Below are 19997 nucleotides of genomic sequence, written 5' to 3'. Positions count from 1 at the left end.
TACCTGTTTTACAAGGATCTCACAAAGATTAACAATATGTATGCTGTGAAGGATCCATCTGCCTCAGAGAAGACATGCTTTTCATCAGATTGTATACTTTTTACAGTTCTTATTATTTATTCTACTGCAAAACCTGCCGATTCTACAGACTCTATGAATTCCACTGGGAAAACATGTACGGAATGTGCTCACGAGTATGAGACTTCCTGTAATTGTTGGAAAGAAAAAAAAAGGCTGATAGAAAAAACATTTCTGCCTGGCACTCAGGAGAAAACTTCGCTGAAGAATGAACACGGAAAAACAATGATGGACCCCCTCAAGGAACAAATTGGATAGCCTCACCTTCCCCTCTGGAAGCCCTGCTGGGCTGGGATGCACCTATCCCTGCATCTTAGATGTTCCCATATGTTCTCAACAGCATTCTGTCCTTCCCAAGGAGTGTCACTAAAGCTAACTGGTGTCTCAGGATTGTTACCTTTATTGATGATTTTCCCTTTATGCTTCCTGGTGTCTGGCACCAAGACCACACCCCTACTTCTCCAATGGCCCTTTCCCTCAGTAAGCTTAGCTTATTGCTCACCTCCCACCTTCTCCTTGAACCCCAGCAGAAAGACATGGACCTGTCAGATGCTCCTGATACTTAAGCGTCTGTGCCAAAACCTCATGTGGACCTTGTTTGTTCAAATGAGTTACTATTGAGAGAGATAGCAAAGTCATCTTCTTTAGGGAACCTGAAAATTGTCTTCAGTCTGAAGAAGGAGCAAAAGATAGGTGAGAGGGAGAGCATAAGAGGAGAGCCATGTATCCTCCTGACCATGAGCTCACGGTAGATAAACCCCCGGTTACCTGAGCGCAGCACCGTGAGCACCATCCGCTGTGACTCATCAGATGCTTGATTAATCCACTTGCTTGGGTGTCCATGGAGCTGCCATTCTGCCACCCTACACCAGTACATTCCTGCATCCTCCATCTCCACCTGATGAAGCTTCAGGACAAAGTCTGTAGGGGATGAACGGTAACAGTGCAGGTGCCTCCTAAGCCCCTCTTCCCCATACTCCAGCAAGCCATCATGTTGCAAGTGCACCAGCATTTTACTTCCAGAGTTTTCTCTGTTCCAGTACCACATCACAGAGTACAGAGCGGCTGGGCTGCCTACACTCTCCAGGCTGCAGTGGATGGCCACCTCTCTGTTCTTGGTCACATTTTTGGTCCAGTACACTTTGGAGACACGTACCTTACTTCCTAGACAATAAAATGGCAGTAAATTAGAGAATGCAGATGTTCAGATTGGATACCACCTCTGAAAAATCTAGTTCTCACTGGGAAACTCTTACATTCTTTAGACATCAGTGCATTTATTTTATTTTTATTTTTTGAGACAGAGTCTTGCTCTGTCACCCAGGCTGGGGTGCAGAGGCACGATCTCGGCTCACTGCAACCACTGCCTCCTGGTTTCAAGCAATTCTTCTGCCTCAGCCTCCCAAGTAGCTGGGATTACAGGTGTGTGCCACCATGCCCAGCTGATTTTTGTATTTTTAGTAGAGATGGGGTTTCACCATGTTGGCCAGGTTGCTCTTGAACTCCTGGCTTCAAGTGATCTGCCCACCTCAGCCTCCCAAAGTGTTGGGATTATAGGTGTGAGCCACGGCGCCCGGCCACATTCATTTTAATCCTTGTCCTTGGTCCCTGTTTTTCTCTCACATTTGCCAGAACATTCACTGCTAGGAATGAAACCAGTCTCTTTCCTTCTTTAGCCCAACTGCTTGCCTGCTGGACCCTGCCATTGAAAACCACACAGCTTCTGCAGGGCCCTCTGCCTGCTGCTTTTATTTATCCTTGATTCACTCCTCCTCTACTTCCCAAAGTGGTCATTTACAACTTTCAGCACCTCCCTCAAGCCATGATTCCACCAGGACCCCTCATTCTTAGCAAATTACTCTCCTCCCATCCACCCAGATATTACCTGGGTGTAGACGCAGAAAGAGAGGAGGCCATCCGAGAGACTGAACATTTGATGCAAGTGTTAGAAAGCCATCCAAGGGAACTATTTAGATGACTGGATTAGACTAAGTTTTAAACAGATTTTGACATTTACCTTTTTCCCCCTTGCTAGCCAGCAGGTGAGGATTTAGAATGAAGGCTAAAGTAGTTACAAACAAAATAAAGAAATTATAGCATGCATTACTATAATTATACTACAAACACATTTATTTATTTATTTATTTATTTATTTATTTATTTATCTAATTTATTTTATTTTTATTTTTTTGAGATGGAGTCTCACTCTGCCGCCCAGACTGGAGTGCAACGGCACAATCTCAGCTCACTGCAACCTCTGCCTCCCGGGTTCAAGTGATTCTCCTGCCTTAGCCTCCCAAGTAGTTGGGATTACAGGCAGGGGGCTAATTTTTGTATTTTTAGTAGAGACGGGGTTTCACCATGTTGGCCAGGCTGGTCTCGAACTCCTGACCTCAGGTGATCCACCCGCCTTGGCCTCCCAAAGTGCTGGGATTATAGGCATGAGCCACTATGCCCGGCCCTAACACATTTATTAATCTGTCTTTAAGAGAATAATTCTGTCTGATCTTGGACTCTTTCTTAGTTACCATGTTTACTCTCTCCTTCATGGAGAAGCACGTGGAATATTAGCTTATGTGATACTGTTACTGTTTCCTTGCCTCAAATTACTTCCTATTTTATTGTGATCTGGCTTCCAATCCCATCACTATACTTGGCCAGGGCCTAATTTCCCAGTTCAAGGGACCCTCTAGTCCTTTTCTCTATGTGGTTTTTGTTACTGGAGTCCATTTTCTCCTTGAAATTGACTTCTTTTTTTCCAACCTCAGAGAAAATATCCTTCTTACAACTCTGACCAGTCATTCTCAGCATCTTTCTGGGGCCTCTTCGTTAACTTGTTCCCTAAATGACGTGCACAACTAGAAGTCCACAGCCACGCCAAGCCCCCAGGTATGTTCTGCTTGACACTTGCAGTATTTTAAAAGAACTGGGCCAGGCGCAGTGGCTCATGCCTGTAATCCCAGAACTTTGGGAGGCCAAGGCAGGTAGATCACGAGATCAGGAGTTTGAGACCAGCCTGGCCAATATGGTGAAACCCCGTCTCTACTAAAATTACAAAAATTAGCTGGGCATGGTGGCGCATGCCACCAGTAGTCCCAGCTACTCTGGAGGCTGAGGCGGGAGAATTGCTTGAACCCGGGAGACGGAGGTTGCAGTAAGCCAAGATCACACCACTGAATCCAGCCCGAGTGACAGAGCCAGACTGTCTTAGAAACAAAAAAAGAATGAATTAGTTGTGGACATTCTTAAACTGGGAGATGTTACCAAAAAAGATTTTAGGCATCTGTAGATATGCAAAAAGATCTGACAACACGGAGTCCACATTTGTACATGGGAAGCACTTGAGCTAAGCAGTGGCTGCCTCCTGACGAGGGGCATGCACATGTGGTCAAGGGTTTGGCATGGATGACTGGGAGACAGAATGCCAATCACACAGATGGGAAATGCAGAAGTACAAATGAGCATGGTGAGATGGCAGAGATGCTAAGTGCAATTCAGGGCATGCTGAGTATGGGGGCATCCAAGTAGAAATGTACAGCAGGCAGTTGGGGATGAAGGCTTGGAGCTCAGGAGATCAGGACTAAGCACAAAATCTCAGGGTTATCATCTAGAACGTGGTAGTTGAAACCAGGGCAGTATTTAAGAAATTCTGAGGAAAGCAAAGAATAAGAAGCAAAACAGGCCCAGGATCTGTCCCTGAGGAACACACACATTTAGCAGGGAGAAGAAGGGACTTGAAGAACATAGAGAAGGGAAGCCAGAGGGCAGGAAGAGATCCCATACCAAGCTGCTGTTTTGCCCTTGTTGTCCCACCAGACTGGGAGCTCCTTAAGGGCCAGGGCTGTGCCTTCTTTATCTTTGTATTCCATTGCCTAATACATAGTAATGCTCAGTTATCATCCTTTTTTTTTTTTTTTCTTTTTTTCTTTTAACATTACCTTGAAAATAGTATTTTAAGCACCAAATGAGATCAACTTCTCTGCATTGTGGTTGGATCTTGGCCAGTTCCCGAACCTTGGCTGTGACGTTCATTTAATTTTAATCAACACTGGAGGTGACCTAACCTATGCTGAGAGACCTAATCAACCCTGCCCGCATTTAGACAGCGGCACTCTTAGACCAGTGCGGAACTTCCATTGCATTTTTAAAGATCTCCTGAGGAAGAGGAGACTCCTTCAGTAAGCCGTTCCAACAGTTAACTACTCTTATTTGCCTTATGTTTAGGCAGCTAAATGTTGAGAAGCAATTTCTCCACACATCCCCATAGAGTTGTACAGTTTCTGTTCACAGTGGGAGAAATATGCTTCGTATTACTCTTTCTCTGCCAAATTACAGTACAGCCCCACTGGAATGACACAGCTTGTTATTATAGAGATCTGGAGATACGATACCCTGGGTAGCTGCATAGACCAGGCTGCCAGGCTGAGAAGTGAACCAATCAAAGGGATCTTGCTTCTACCTCAGCTCCCCAAAACCTCAGATTGAATCACCTTAAGTGACCTCCCCTCCTTTGGTGGACTACCCGGTCCTGCAGTCATTTGTAGGTGGACACTGTTCCTATGACTTTAGGTCATATTTTTACTCCCACATAATCACTCCATAGAAGAGCTGCCCAAGAGAAAACAGCCATCAGACAGACAGACATTGTGAGGATACACCCGCAAGGTTTACCTGTGGGCTTGAGTTTCAATTCTGTTAGTCCTGACTTCTTTTCTCCAAGCTTGTGCCAAGTGCCATTTGTAGACAGGAGCCATTCCTCCACAACACAGTGGTATCTGCCCTGATCGCTGTCTTCCACATTCAGAATGTGCAGCTGAAATAAGTCTTGGGAAACCTTCTCAGTATGAAATTTTTGTTCTCCATGGGGTGTGAAACTCATCCCCAGTTTTTATAACATTGGTTTGGTCCACCTCCAGGATCTTTAGCCAGGAGGCATTAGTGGAAATAGGAGAAAAATACCAACTAATGGCTAACTGAAGGTTTCCACTGGACCGGGACAAGATGCTACATTCTATATCAGTGTTGGAGTTGATGGAGAGCTCTTGGACTTGACTCCTTGAATTCACTTTTAGCTTGCTATCTAAATTTAAAAAATGGAAACAGTTACTTTGCTACAAAACAGAAAGTTAAGGTAGTCGAGACATTAGAGGTCAAGTATGATACTGCATCCTCCCGCCATCATATGGGTGAACTCCTCTACAGTACGTAGCCCCGCTCACTGCTCATCCAGCTTGAACAACATCACTAGCTGACAAGGCAGCCCATTTCATCTTTGGACAGCTCTGCCACTCCAGAATGCTTTCTGATATCAAGTTAAATTTTATCTCTTCATGACTTCCATCCACTAGTCCTAGTGCCACCTGTGCTTGGTAGGGGTGGTGTGGTAGAGGGAATGTCACACAGACAACCCAGTATCTCTCTTCCACATGATACTGTTTCAGTATTTAAGCACAAGCATCTCTTTTGTCATATTTCATGTATCAGATTGGGAGAAAGTGGCCCTGTTAATGCTGTGTTTGTGTGTTTACTATGCAGAGTATTTCTGGATTCACAATTTTCAAACTCTAGTTGTATCTGCCTTCAAACAGGGGTAAACAAAAGGAAGTTGTACATGAGTGATTAAAACTGTGTGCATCTTTGCGGCCACTTAACTGTAGAAACATCGTATGGATGTGGAGTCAACTAATCTTTGACCCCAGCAGCTTTTCTGCTTTGTCAGAAAGATGAGTGACAATCCTTGTTCCCAAGTCTGCTTCTCATGTCTTGCTCACATCACCCACTCTACTTTTGTAACTGCTTATTGATGTTGCCAGTAGGTCTCTTTACTCTTCCTTCAGCAAACATTTATGAAGCACACACTATATTATGTGCCAGACAATTCCAGGCCCTGTGGATATCTTCCCTCAGTGGCTCACACTCTAGAGGGAGACAAGTACAGGGACAGAGGCTTAGAGATGGTGCCAAGTGCCATTTGTAGACAGACAGCCACTCTACCACAGCACAGTGATATTTGCCCTGATCTCTGTCTTCCACATTTAGAATGTGGAGCTGAAATAAGTCTTGAGAAACCTTTCTCAAGTATGAAATTTTTGTTTTTGTTTGAGATGGAGTCTTGCTCTGTCGCGCAGGCTTGAGTGCAGTGTCATGATCTTGGCTCACTGCAACCTCCACTTCCTGTGCAGAGTGATTCTCGTGCCTCAGCCTCCTGAGTAGCTGGGACTACAGGTGCACACCACCACGCCTGGCTAATTTGTGCATTTTCAGTAGAGACGGGGTTTCACTATGTTGGCCAGACTGGTCTCAAACTCCTGAAGTCAAGTGATCCGCCTGCCTTGGCCTCCCAAAGTGTGGGATTACAGGTGTGAGCCACCTCTGGCCTCAGTGTAAAATTTTTGTTCCTCATGTCACTCATGTTAAGTCAGAGGTATGTAGAAGTGCCTATCTGAGCACACAGCACGGTCTCCTAGCCCAAATACAGGAGCGAGGGGAGACTTCCTGGAGGAGATAATTCTGAGCTGAGTCTTAACGGTTTATAGGAATTATTCTGATGGAGAAGAGGTTAAGGATTTCTGCACAAAAGATGCAACTTGACCAAAGATTTTGAAAGTAAGAGGGAACATGGACCATTGAGGAGCTGCAAGTAATTCAGTGTGGCTGAAGCTCAAATTCACGATGGAAAGTTGAAGGAGATGATGCTGGAAAGACACAGATGTACCAGATGATAAAGGGCCTTGCATGTCACACTATGGGAGTTTAGATACAAGGTGAACATAAGAGTTGTGATGACTCAGGTTTTCAACTTGGGTCACTGATGGGGAGTGGGGACATAAGGGGCAATGTAGAAGGAAGAGCTTTGGATGATAATGGGGGGTTTATGTTTTGACATAAAAATGAGTGCAGACATGTCTTGGAGACAGCTGGATATATGAGTCTGGAGATCAGAAGAGAAATTGGTCAAGATAATGAATTTGGGAGTTGTGAACATACAGGTTGTATCCATAGGTAGGGATGAGTCCATTGCAGGAAAGCGTATAGAATGAAAATAGATCAAAGCTAAGAATAAAATCCAGAGAAACTATTTTCTTTAAAGAATAAATCAGTGGAGGAGAAAATCTTGTGTCATGGTGCCAAGGAAAAAGGAAGTTTCAAGAAGACAGATTGGGGCAGCAGTTGCAAATACCACAGAGAGGACAAATTAATTAAGCATGAATTCAAGAACAAGGGGATCATTACTATTACCAAAAATGTTGCACAGCGGCAGCGAGAATGACAGTGACCACGTTTGAGCATCATCTTGGTATGTCAGGTACTCGGCATGTTATATATGTTACCATATTTAAATTGCACATTAACAATTTACAGATCAGGTAACTAAGGCTTGAGCAGATTAAGTGGCTCATCCAAAGCTGTTCTGCTATCCAGTGATTGTCAGAACTAAATAATTCAATGTCTCTCCATCACTCTGTCCTAAGAGAATGCAGACTATGAGAGAGAAGATACATGACACAGCAGAACTTTGCCTAGGTGGTATCTCACTTTTAACTCCTGTGCTCTATTATCAGTTGATGAGATGGATTATATGTGATTGTAATAATAAATTTTCTGACTCTTATACATTAACACCTTACAAATAAGTAGGTGGATGTATTCCAGTGGAATTTACCTTATCCCTACCACCAGCAGAGACATTGCAAATGTTTACTAATTGGTAAGGCCTGGACAGTGACCAATCCAAAACGTATCTTCTCTCCTGGAGCCAGGTCCTCGAGGCCCCCTGCTGTGCCACGTGGTACCCTTTAGTTGCTGGATGGTGGGAACTTAGAGGAAAATGGGGAATGGATAGAGAGCAGCAGTTAGCCAGCATGGAAGGTGTTTCAATGTTTTAACAACCAGTGTGGCCAACCCGTGCATACTAACTCAGTGTTAACCTGGGTATCATTCATTATGTGGTGCTTACTTAGACAGAACAAATATGGGAGAAAGTATTTTATGTTTTATTGTTATAACTTACCCAGAATGGGAGGCTTGCTATTTATTTGTTTGTCTTTAAAGCAGGGATTAATTTCAAGTCACACTTACCTGGTAAAGTGACTGCTATTCTCAATGGGTGAGAGCTGGCAGAAGCCCTCGGAGGGTGGTTGTTGTATAGGGAATTTCTGTCATAAACTTCTACTTTACACTGATACACTCCTGTCTCTTCCTCAGTGGCATCATGGACTAGGAGTTGTGAACGAAATAAAGACTGTGAAACTTTCGTCTTCTTTTGGAACTGGGATAGGAAATTCCCCCATTCAATAGTGCCATTGTGGGTGATTCGAATAAGCTGGTGGAAGACGTGAGAGCTAGCTGGCCGGAACTGCCACGTCACAGTGAGTGGCACCTTGAGGTCAGAGTAACCAGTCCCCAAGACGCAGGACAGGTCAAAGGTGTTGGTTAACATCACTTGTGGCTGACGGCTCATCAGACTAACTTGTAAACTTGACTCTAGACAGAAAAATGAAACATAATTTCTAATATGTGTACCAGATTAAAATGCAGCACTTTCAAGTTTTTCTAGTTGCCACCTCTTTGAGTAGGACCACGCATTTTGTACATTTGGAGTTTCATATTTTATAGAGTAGAAGTTGATTCTTAGGACAGTCTGTCCTGAACTCTGACCTCAATTTTGCAAAGTTGATCCTCTTCTAAGACTGTTCCCAGCAGCCACAACAAATAGGCAGTGTTTCCCCAATCTGCTACTTAGACAGCTGCTGCTGAGTGGGTGGAGCACTCCCCACCCCAGATGTCTGGCCTCCTTCCCTTACCCCCATGCGTGGGTTCAGTATCAGAACCCTTTTTTTTGCACATGCTCCAATGGGCTCTGCAATCCCAGGGATGCAGCTCTCAAAAGCCAGAAGATAAGAGGCTCAGCTATACTCATCTGTAAGCTGATTCATAAGGTTTTGTTTTTAACTTTGAACAACAATTTACAAGCTGCACCCTAAAGATTATCTTTACAAAGATGAAGAAACTTTAAAGATTGATTGACAGTGAGGGTAGCCAGAGACTATGCTCTGTGTCCTAGGGTACACATACCATCACTGGGGGATGCAGGATAACACGCAATCCAATTCCACTGCAGAATGAATTGAGTGATATACAGGTGCAGAAAAGGACTTCCTCTGACACTTACCCAGAGACTTTACAGTAACCGAAATCTTCTGAGTCCAGCTCAGATCTCTGGCCTGGTTCCGAGACTTCTCAGATACTCTGCACTCATATGTGCCACTGTCTGTGATGGCAGTGAAGGTGATCTCCAGCTGGAAGGTGGCCCAGTCCACTTTCTCCAACCTTGTGTTGCCATGGTAACTGGATCCCCCATAGGAGGCACCCAGCTGTACAGTGCCGTCCTGCCCCATGCCAGCCACAAACTCGGGCTGTGTCTGGTCCTGTGGGATGTGCCACCAGCTCACAGACAGGGGACTTTCAGCTCCACCAGCCTTACAGAGAAGGGCGAGGGTCTCTCCTTCCCACACAACTTGCTGCTTATTCTTGATACCACCACACTTCTTGCTGTGAGTTACAGATTATAGAAGAAAAATACTGTTTTAGGTAAATAAGAAATTTTCTAAAATACAGTGAAATCTCATTAATTAGGACTTGACTAGTTTGTGACAAGTCAAATCGGGCTGTTTCCTCTTGCACCAACCTCAGGCAAAAGATTTGCCAAACACTTAAACAGTGGAAACAAGATAGCAGAAAGAATATCGGAGGATGTATTTACCCTTAAACTATTTATTTATTTCTAAAGACTGGGTCTTGCTGTGTTGTGCAGGCTGGAACACAGCACTGTGATCTTAACTCACTGCAACCTCAAACTCCTTGGCTCAAGCGATCCTCCTGCCGCGTGCCTCAGTAGCTGGGACTAGAGGCACATGCCACCACGCTGGCTAATTTTTAAATTTTTTGCAGAGATAGGGTCTCTCTTTGTTACCTAGGCTGGTGTTGAACTTCTGGCCTCAAGCAATCCTCCTGTCAGCCTCCTAAAGGGCTGGGATTACAGGCATGAGCCACTGTGCCCAGCTTACTTAAGCCATTTATCACTTGCACGTATTTTTTATTAGTTTGTTAAATCAACTCTTCCTTAAGGATATCTAGTTGGCCAAACATCTGGTAATGTTTTAGTATATTAATTAGGGTAGATATAAGAGCCTGAAACTAATAAAGCTGTGTTTATTTAAATTTTTAGTTTTTTAGAATTCGGACCTTCACAGTTCAAAATGATCTTCCTCTTTCTTATCTTTCCCTAATCAAGCTAATTGGTTTAGTAAGTGGTTTGAATGAGGAAGAAACATTGTTAATTACATCTCTGTTCACAATATTACTATAAAAAACAATTACTTGGGGGGAAAATACATGTATATATACATATACATATATATAGATACACAGTTGTAAATAGAAAGGCTTCTTATGTCTAAACTACAGTGTAAAACCATAAATGTAAATTTGACTCTCAGATAGGAAATTCAAGTCATCATTCAACAAACACATTCATTCAACAAACATGAATTCTGCAAGGTCTTGTCCTGGTTGCTTTGTGAGCAATGTAGAGATACAGCAGGAGATTGTACATTCTGGGCAGCCCAGCACTAATTTAAGGCCACAGCTCCTGGAGTCAGAATTGCCCTGGGCAACATATTTGACCTCTCTGAGCCTCAGTTTTCTTTTCTGTAAAAATGAAGATAATAATAGTGCTCACCTTGCTGCATTGTTGAGAAGACTGAACAAATGGCACATGCAAAGAGCTTAGCCTGGATGGCTAGGGAAAGTACTTAGTAAAGGTTGGCTGCTAGCATTAGTGTTTAATGATAGGCTCTGGCAAAAGCAGAGGTAATTCAAAGCAAAAGAGGAAAATAAAGTAGAACTGGCATTAGAAATCTAAATAGGATCTAAATTTGCAAATTGTTCTTCCCTGCGGAGGAAGGAGTTCAGTCTTTGACTGTTTTATGCATACATATACATAAGTAACAAAGACAGAATGAAGGTTAATGTCCATAAATATGTTTTTAAAAAGAGCAAATCTGCTTTCAAATTTAATTTTTTTCAAGTTAAAAATAGACTCATAACTGAAGTTTAGAAATTGGAGGGGAAATTATTACTCATAATCTCACCACTTTAAGATAATGTGATTTAGTGATGATTAGTTTAGTTTAAACTAACATGATTTTTTTTTTTTTAAATGATGTTTCCTTAGTTCATTGTGGCCATTACTGCCTTTTGGTAAGAAGTAATAAACTTACGAAATGTGTGTAAGTTACACATTCACAACGGTAATGGGTGATTAAAATATTCATAAATGATAAAATGTTGCTAATACTTCAAGTAACGTTTGACTTTCAAAACAGAATGCTAAACAGGATCCTTAATAAATTTGCTAATAACTTTTTCTGTGTCTACATAGTAAGCCCAGTGTAGACTCCAGCCTATACAAAGAACTATTTTTAGTTTTAGAAGATGACCCTATTGATAGGATTATCAGCTGTGTACCCTGAAGTTCCCCTTAAGGTGAAATTCCCACATACCAGGTTTACAAAAGCCTGCAGATATGTTCCAGAGAAGGCTGAGATGCATAAAGCAGAAACTTATCTCTGCATAAATATGTAAACCCCACCTATATTGTTTTTCCTTAATCTAGAAAGTCAGACCAAAAGTTCAGTGTGAAAGCGAACACAACATACTTCCTGGCCTGCCACTCCAGGCCAAATCGGTGCATCTTCATTCCTAGTAAATGGCGTATTAGAGAACATGAAAGGAAAATTTATCTATCTTTGGAGATGTCTCCAATAAGCCAGTGCAACAAGGACATCTTTATTTTCAGCTCAGTTTTTGAACATTGAAAACATTAAAAAATTTTGGGGCAATTAATCCTTCTGGACTTTGAATTTAAACCCAGCCTAGTGAATCCTTATATTAGTTGTAGATTTGTCTGTTTTTCTCCACACAAAAAGCAATGATTATTCAAACATGTTTAAGGTCGCCCAACCTTCATAAAGTAAAGGTAAACTGCGTGGTTTCCTCAGTTCTGTGCTTGCAGAACTCAGAACCATGGACCGGCGTCTCACCACAATCACAGCAAAATGCAGAGGATGGAGTCTGACTATCAATTCAATTACCTCTTCGTTTCTTTACTGTTGAGTGAGTCAGAATTATGACAAGTACTATCTCCCACCCACAAGTCAACATAGTAGGAGATTAACAGAAGGCAGTTGAAAAATGCCAGCAGAGTCTCAAGGTAGGATAACACGGGTGTTCATTCCCCAGGAAGGAGGACAAAGTGTAGCTTTTTACTCTTAACCTATTCATATCACACACACACACACACACACACACACACACACACAAAGGCAGAGGGCTTAGACTCTAAGCCAGCAAGAAGGAACTTAAAGACCATCTAGTTGTGTGCCATCATTTTACAGATGAGGGAGCTGAGACTTAGAGACGTAAAGTGGTGTGTTCATGGTCGCAGCCTAAGTAAATGACCCAGGAATAGGACTCGGGTCTCCAGCTAGTTTGGGTGCCTTCCTTCACTCCACTCCACTCCACCTCCAATGTGATCTGATTGAAACCTGCTCTTCATGAAGATCCCCATTGTATCCACAAAGGGGTCTTCTACTGACAAGGGGGCATCTGAAAGCAGCCCAATGCATGCCAGGTCTTGACTTCACATACCTGCTGGCTTCCTCAGGTGCACGTGGCTGTCTGGTGACTGCTTTCTCTGAAGCACCTGCCAGGAAGCTGTGTGTGTTCTCATGACCTCTGCTACCACACATCTGTAGGTGCCTTCATCCTCTGGGCCCAGAGAGAAGATCTTGAGAGAGAAAGCTTTGGGGCCTAACTTTGAGACCTGGAGCTCTCCTTGACTTGCTCTCTCTTTGTAGTCATTCTTCAGGCCCAGGACTCCACCAGCATCAATGTGAGCAATTTCAGTCCCATTGAAGAACCAAATGCCTTGAAGCTGTGGGTCACGGCCACTGCCTACAACCAGGCAAACCAGTTCTAAGGATTTCCCTTCAGCAAACAAGCTGTCAGCTGTAATGTTGACTTGAAAATCTTTCACTGGGAAACAAAAGCAAGGCAGGTACTTAGAGAGCCCACAGCCTCTGTCCTTTCAGTACAAGAGAGAGATGACACCCTCTGGAAGGATGCCACAGGGATCACATTTTATGTGCGAGTTCAGCTCTATACTGGTAGGTAAACCAAAAAAAAAAAAATCCTTAGAGTAAAAAACACTCATGACTCTTCCTTAAATCACCCAGAAAGGGCAGTACTTATGGTTTTCTGAATGCACTCTTAGTAAGCAAGATGTATGCACAAATGTATGATGCTTACAGTAATGTATGCTTTTTAAATTAAAAATTAAAATATTATATACTAAATTAAATATATATATTAAATTAAATATTTTATACTGAATTGCTGTAAATTGTGATTTCTTACTCTCTTTTTTGGCTAAGAATATCCAGCAGAATTTTCTGAAGTTAAAAAGCACATGTGATATTGCTCCATAGGACTCATGAGTGTAACTTGGATACTTGAGGCCAACAGGACAATTTTTAGTGGAATACAGTAACACTCTTTTTAATCAAGAAAAAAACTTTAATGATCCACCATTGGATCATTGCTTTTAGCAATGGGTATACAGTATATGTTTAGTAACCAATCCTGTTGGACAAAAGCCTATAGGGAGAGACCAAGAATCATAGACAAGGCCTTTATACTTGCTTTGACAAAAATGCCAAAAGATTATGAAAAGTGACAGCAGGCCGGGTGTGGTGGCTCATGCCTGAAATCCCAGCCCTTTGGGAGGCCGAGGCAGGAGGATTGCTTGAGCCCAGGAGTTCAGGGCCAGCCTGGGCAACATAGCAAGACCCTGTCCTTAAAAAATTTTTTTTAATTAAAAAAATGATAAAAAAGGAAAGTGACTGCATTCCAAGTTGGGAAAGGGGGCGGGTGGAAGGAAATCCTAGCACTGACGAAGACAAGGCTTCATGTTGGAAACTGGAGCTACTCTGAGGCCCAGCTGTCTGTGCTGAGTGGGCTTTGGAGAGAGACAGGCCTGCCTTTGAAGACCAGCCCCACTCTCACCAGCTGGGTGGCCTTACGCAGCGCATCTAGCATGTCTGAGGTTCAGAGTCCTCATTTTTAAAATGGAGACTCAACTACTTGCCTCATAGGGTGGTGGGTTACAACTAAATTAGATAATGTAGATAATGTGCGAACACAGAGACTGGTAAAAATGGTAACAAAACTACTTCCATGACTGGCTTGTGGAATCAATCTCACCACTGAGTAGACCTTATCCCACAAAGAATCTGTGGGCAGAGCCAAAACTGAATGTCCTCCCTCTTAGTTATGCTTCTCAGATGACAAAAATACAAAATCAAATCAAACTTTCTAGCCAATTTTTTTAGAGCCAACAAAGGATTAGAACAAAAATTAAAACATACCTCATAAATACCCACTACCTAATACTAGTGTATTAATGAATTTCGTAGGAAGATAATTACCTGCTGGCTGGATCCTCAGAGTGGTTTGATCGGTCTGCTTTTTAGTGATGAATATCCAGGTTTCATCTGGATCCTGAATCCATTCCATTGCTTCACAGAACAGCTGACCCTGATCTGAGGATTGGAGCCTCTCTATGGACAGCCTGAACGTAGTGGCCCCCAGTTTGTTGAGCCGTACGTCACTGGCTGCAAACCGGTCTGTATACAAGGGCCCAGGGACCAATATAAAATCTTTGGAGAGAGAAATAATCTTGGTGGCTTGGCTTCCTCCTCCATCCTGTGTTAGGTACCAGGTGACAGAGAGGTGTGTATGTTGGGCTGTGGCTTTTGATGCCTCACAGGTGAGGGCTAATGGCTCACCTTCCTCCTTACTGAGAGTCTGAGAACTCATGGTGGCAGAGAGGGTATCTGGAATAACTGGAAACAAAGGAGTGATAATAATGTGACTGGCCCAGTGCTTGTCCAGTGGGCCTCCTTAGGTGAAGATGGCGCCCCGAGCTACCATATGTAAAGCACACAGACTTTGAGTTGGTTTTCCACTTGCCATATGCCTTCCTATCCATATGCTTTCTCTGTTGCTAATGGGAACACTGGCATCTATGTATAGTCTACAGAACTTGGCAAAGTAAATGTCTCACCAATGTGTTGACCCTCACTTTGATTCATTAGCATAGGCTGTAACCAATTGAGCTACTCAGACACAAAGCATGTATTTAAAGGGATAAAGCACTGGGACAGAGAAATCTTAGATTCTGGTCCTACATCCGTCCCTACTACATGGACTTGGGCATGTCACTTCACCTCCCTGGGCCTTAACCTGCTCCTCTATAAGGCTCTGTAATAATGTAATAATGTCTGTTAAAATGTATCATTTAGAGCCCAAATGCAATCTTTACTAAAGTTTTGGTAACTGTCTTACTACCCTACCGTTCTTGTTTTCTTAAAATGAAATCACACAGCCTAAGCTTATATGAAAGCAACACTTAGATTTAATCAACCAGTGTGACCGAGCATCTACTCAGTGCTAGCCACTGAGTAGAAGCTGAGGATGTGATGAGAGAGAGGCATACAAACAGCCAGTTACCATATAACCGGATGCATGCTGATAGTAGTGGTATGAACAGACAATCTGAAAGAAACAAAAGTGGGAATTCTGCCCAAGCAGTCAAGATGAGTTCCACAGAAGAGGCAGTGTCTAAACTGGGTCCTGAAGTATATGTAGGAGTTTGTTAAGCTGAAAAGGGGGTGATAGATATTCCAGACAAAGGGACAAAGTGACAACTGCAAAGACTATGACCCTTTCCCAATATATAAATATGTTTGAGAATGGTAGTTTGAGAATAATCATTTCTAAGTTAATGACTTATCACCTATGGTACCAGCTCTCTTGTCAAATTACTCTTCTGCCTCCAAGCAGAGACAACACAGGGAGAACTCTCATAGCTTTGTTGAATGCTGTTGCTATTAGCAATCTATGGATAGCTGTGGACAAGGCCTTGGGAAAACCACACGCCATCTAAATATGGCAAAGATAATTGAGAAAAAGAAACATAATTTTAGAGAATATGAGATACCCCCTTGTGACATATCTCCAAAATATCCACAAGGGTATATGGGCTCTTTTCCCAAAGAACATGGAACAATATAAAGCCATGTCACATTGCAAGATATTGTGATGGTGGAGACTCTGGCTTCTCAGGGGCTGGCGAGCAAAAGTGGACAAGCAGCTTACCAATTAGATTAGTCTTTGCACTGTAGCTCCCATAGTATTTCTCATCAGTGTTCGGTGTGTGACACTCATACTCGCCAGCATCCTTCATCTGGAGCTTTGAGATGTGCAACAAGACTGAGTTGCCCTGGACCCTCTCCACGTAGATGTCTCCGCTTCGCACCCGCTGCGTATATACTGCGTAAGAGAAGGCAGCATCCTTGGTGCTAATGATCTGGACTTCCTGGGTCGGGTTTGTTGGCAGGTAAACAGACCACTGGAAATGCTGCTCAGAAGGTCCCTGGTGGCCAGTTACATTGCAGCCAATGCTGACTGGGTAACCTTCAGCTCTAAACAGTGGTCCTTTCTGAACTGTTACTTCTCTCTGGCCAATGCTGAGCTTAGCTTGCAAGTAGAAGAAAGAAAGGGGAATAAAAAGAGATTAGTGTTCCCGTTCCCAGTGTACCACATTATGTATTTCCTTGTATTACAATTCTGGTAAATGAGATCACAGGTTATTAGCTATAATCAACTCAAATGTTCAACATCTTCTTCAGGCTGAGCAGCAGTGGAATCGCTTGATGAGTTAATTGTTCTTTTATAACTTTAACTTCTATAGTACTCTTCAGTCTCTTAAAAAAAGTTTAGCTTCATCAATGTAACATGACCACTTCTATAAAACATCTGCTGATCGAAGTGTACTTATTTTAAAGCAAATAAATGTATGACAATTTTACATTATTTTATGAAAAAATTGGCATATACTTCCTCAAGCCTCAAATTCCAGGGTGCCTGGTGCCATCGGGCAGTTCCCAGAGAAGTAGTTGCTGGAGATGCAAAGTCTAGGGCTCTGCCCTTGGTGCCATGATTTTTCTAGCTGGTTGGTTGAACTATTTGTAGCTCCTAGCCAGGTCTGTTGCAAGACTAGCCACAATTAGCATCTGAAGAGGCAGCAGCACTTCCTTTTTATTCTGTGGAGGGTTTTTTGGTTTTGTTTTGTCATTTCTTAAAGAAAGGGTTTTACTGAAAAGCTTCCTAATAGATGACTGTAAAATCCAGCAGGTTCTGGGATTAGAATTTATTTTAGCTTTGTTCTTACCAAAAGTTTTCCGTTGGGAGTACTAGGGAATGTTTTCTATTAGAACAAATCTCAAGTATTAGGTCTAAAGGAAAAAAACATGATTAAATGGTAACATTTCATTTGACAAATTTTTTAGATCAATCATTTTTCAGAAATCAAAAAGCATATCTTTACTTACTATGATTGATATTAAAGGCTAGTTCATTTTGTGTTGCAGAAAGGTCAAAGACATGCCACAAGGGTGGCCAGTTCTTTTACTAGGGGCCCAGGGTACAGTAAGAGGAAAGACAGGATTGGAAGACATCGGAAGGGCCAGACAGGGAGAGATTGCTGGCTTTATGGAGTTAACTGAACAGAGTTCATAAGAAGATGAGGAGGAAGCAGAGCCTCTGCTGCATTTTGTGACTCCACAGGGACAAAGAGTAAGGAGACTAGAGTGGAAAAAAAAAAGTGAGGGAAAGGAAAAAGGACATTACAGAGAACACAAAAAGACTGAGTATAGGAATCTGGGATGAAATGAAAATAGTTCTAAGGGATAGAAGGGAATACAAAAAAGGGCAAAAGGGAAGAAAAGGTAAGTGGTCACCTGAGGCAGTCAGGTGCATATATCTCATATATGTATGCTCAATCTAAAATTGGGAAACCAACCAACAGTCAACCAACTAGTCAGCCAACCACACACATTTCTAGTAATAATTTTTTTTCTTTTTTTTTTTTGAGATTGTCTTGCTCTGTCACCCAGGCTGGAGTGTTGTGGTACAATCTTGGCTCACTGCAACCTTTGTCTCCCAGGTTCAAGTGATTCTCCTGCCTCAGCCTCCTGAGTAGCTGGGATTACAGGCATGGACCACAACGCCCGGATAAGTTTTGTATTTTTGTAGAGACAGGGTTTCACCATGTTGGCCAGGCTGGTCTCGAACTCCTGACCTCAAGTGATCTGCCTGGCTCAGCCTCCTAAAGTGCTGGGATTCCAGGTGTGAGCCACTGCACCCAGCCTCTATAATAATTTAGAATACTTTTATTCATAAGTCCAAATTAATGTGACATATTTATATCATGCTCTTTTTGTAATAAGAATCCAGGAACAGAAGTTAGACCACCTTAGGAAAATGTAAATTATTACTTACCAACAAGTTATACTACAGTGGCAGTTTAAAACACTTTTCAGCAATGCCATCTTAGAGAAATATGTGTACCAAGCTATGTGTGAAAGAATATGCACAGCTACACTGCTCATTAAAGCCTCAAACAAGATACAACCCATATGTCCATCAACAGTAGACTGGATAAACTGTGGTACAGTCATAAAGTGGAATGTTATATAGAAATAAAAATCAACAATTACAACTATTTGCAATAACATGAGTGACTACGTTCAATGAAAGATACAAAAACACTTCTGAATCCTTGTGACTCTATACAGAATAATCCTACTGTTTATAAAGTTTAAAAACAGGTAAAACCACACTGTATTGCTTAGTGATGCATACATAAGGGGTAAAATCATCAGCAAAAAACTAGGAAATGACCAGGTGAGGTGGTTTATGCCTGTAATCCCAGCACTTTGGGAGGCCAAGGTGGGCAGATCACTTGAGGCCAGGAGTTTAAGACTAGCCTGGCCAACATGGTGAAACCCCGTCTCTATTAAAAATACAAAATTAGCCAGGCATAGTGGCAGGTGCCTGTAATTCCAGCTATTACAGAAGCTGAGGCAAGAGAATTGCTTGAACCTGGGAGGCAGAGGTTGGAGTGAGCCAAGACTGCATCACTGCACTCCAGCCTGGGCAACTCCATCTCAAAAAAAAAAAGCAAACTAGGAAGTGGTTATCATGAAAGTCAGGAAAGTGATTGCGTTGGGGGAGCGTCTGTGATTTGATGGGGCACACTGCGGGCTGGGTGGGTGCTTCTAGGTCTTGGTAATATTCTATTTCTTGACCTGGTAGATATTATATAGATTTTACTTTTTACTTATTTGTTAACCGAAATTTATGTTTTATTAATATTTTCTTATGTTGTATTTCACAATAAAAATATTTTTTAATGTGGCTTTTGAGGTACCATTAACCTACTTATATCAAGGCATGTTTCTACAAATGATGTTATTTTTGGTGGCTAGGCAACACTTCTCTAACATTTCCCATCACTTTTCAGCAAGATGGGTACCACATTTGAAAATTTTTATTGTGAAAACACATACTTCTTTTTCTACTGCTTTATTTGCCAATTCAATAAATACTTATTCAACCACTTACAGTATTTCTCATGCTTGATGGACTAAGATATGAAGATGAATTTAGGCTAGATTCTGTTCTGGATTTTATAATCCAGTCAAGTGGATAGTAGTCATCTCTCTATGGAAAACATATAATAAAAGTGCTTCAAAAATTTTGAAGAAGAGGAGGGACTACATTTTGAGGGGAGGGAAGTAGGTTTATGGAGATGGCATAAGAGATGGCATTAGAAATGGATTTTGGAGAATTGGGAAGATTATGACAAGGTAAACGGGGAGACAGGGCATTTTAGGTAAAAGAGATTTCATGGCAAGACTCTGTGAGTAGGAATCAAAAGACTTATTCAAAAA

At 42.2% G+C, this 19997-nt stretch overlaps 1 pseudogene across 1 annotated transcript; it reads right to left on the bottom strand.

The window, feature by feature from the left end:
* Nucleotides 1-846: 846 nt before the first annotated feature.
* Nucleotides 847-16753, bottom strand: LOC115895929 (annotated as a pseudogene). The gene is made up of 7 exons (XR_004055982.1): nucleotides 16360-16753; nucleotides 14628-15044; nucleotides 12790-13176; nucleotides 9251-9630; nucleotides 8158-8562; nucleotides 4750-5158; nucleotides 847-1242 (listed from the first exon to the last, which is right to left on the bottom strand). The product of XR_004055982.1 is annotated as an immunoglobulin superfamily member 2-like (transcript).
* Nucleotides 16754-19997: the final 3244 nt, after the last annotated feature.

This window comes from Rhinopithecus roxellana, unplaced genomic scaffold, assembly GCF_007565055.1.
Source record: "Rhinopithecus roxellana isolate Shanxi Qingling unplaced genomic scaffold, ASM756505v1 contig3884, whole genome shotgun sequence".
In the NCBI taxonomy this organism is placed as follows: Eukaryota; Metazoa; Chordata; class Mammalia; order Primates; family Cercopithecidae; genus Rhinopithecus; species Rhinopithecus roxellana.
Note: the sequence above shows the minus strand (reverse complement) of the source record. Positions and strands in the feature narration are given on the sequence as shown.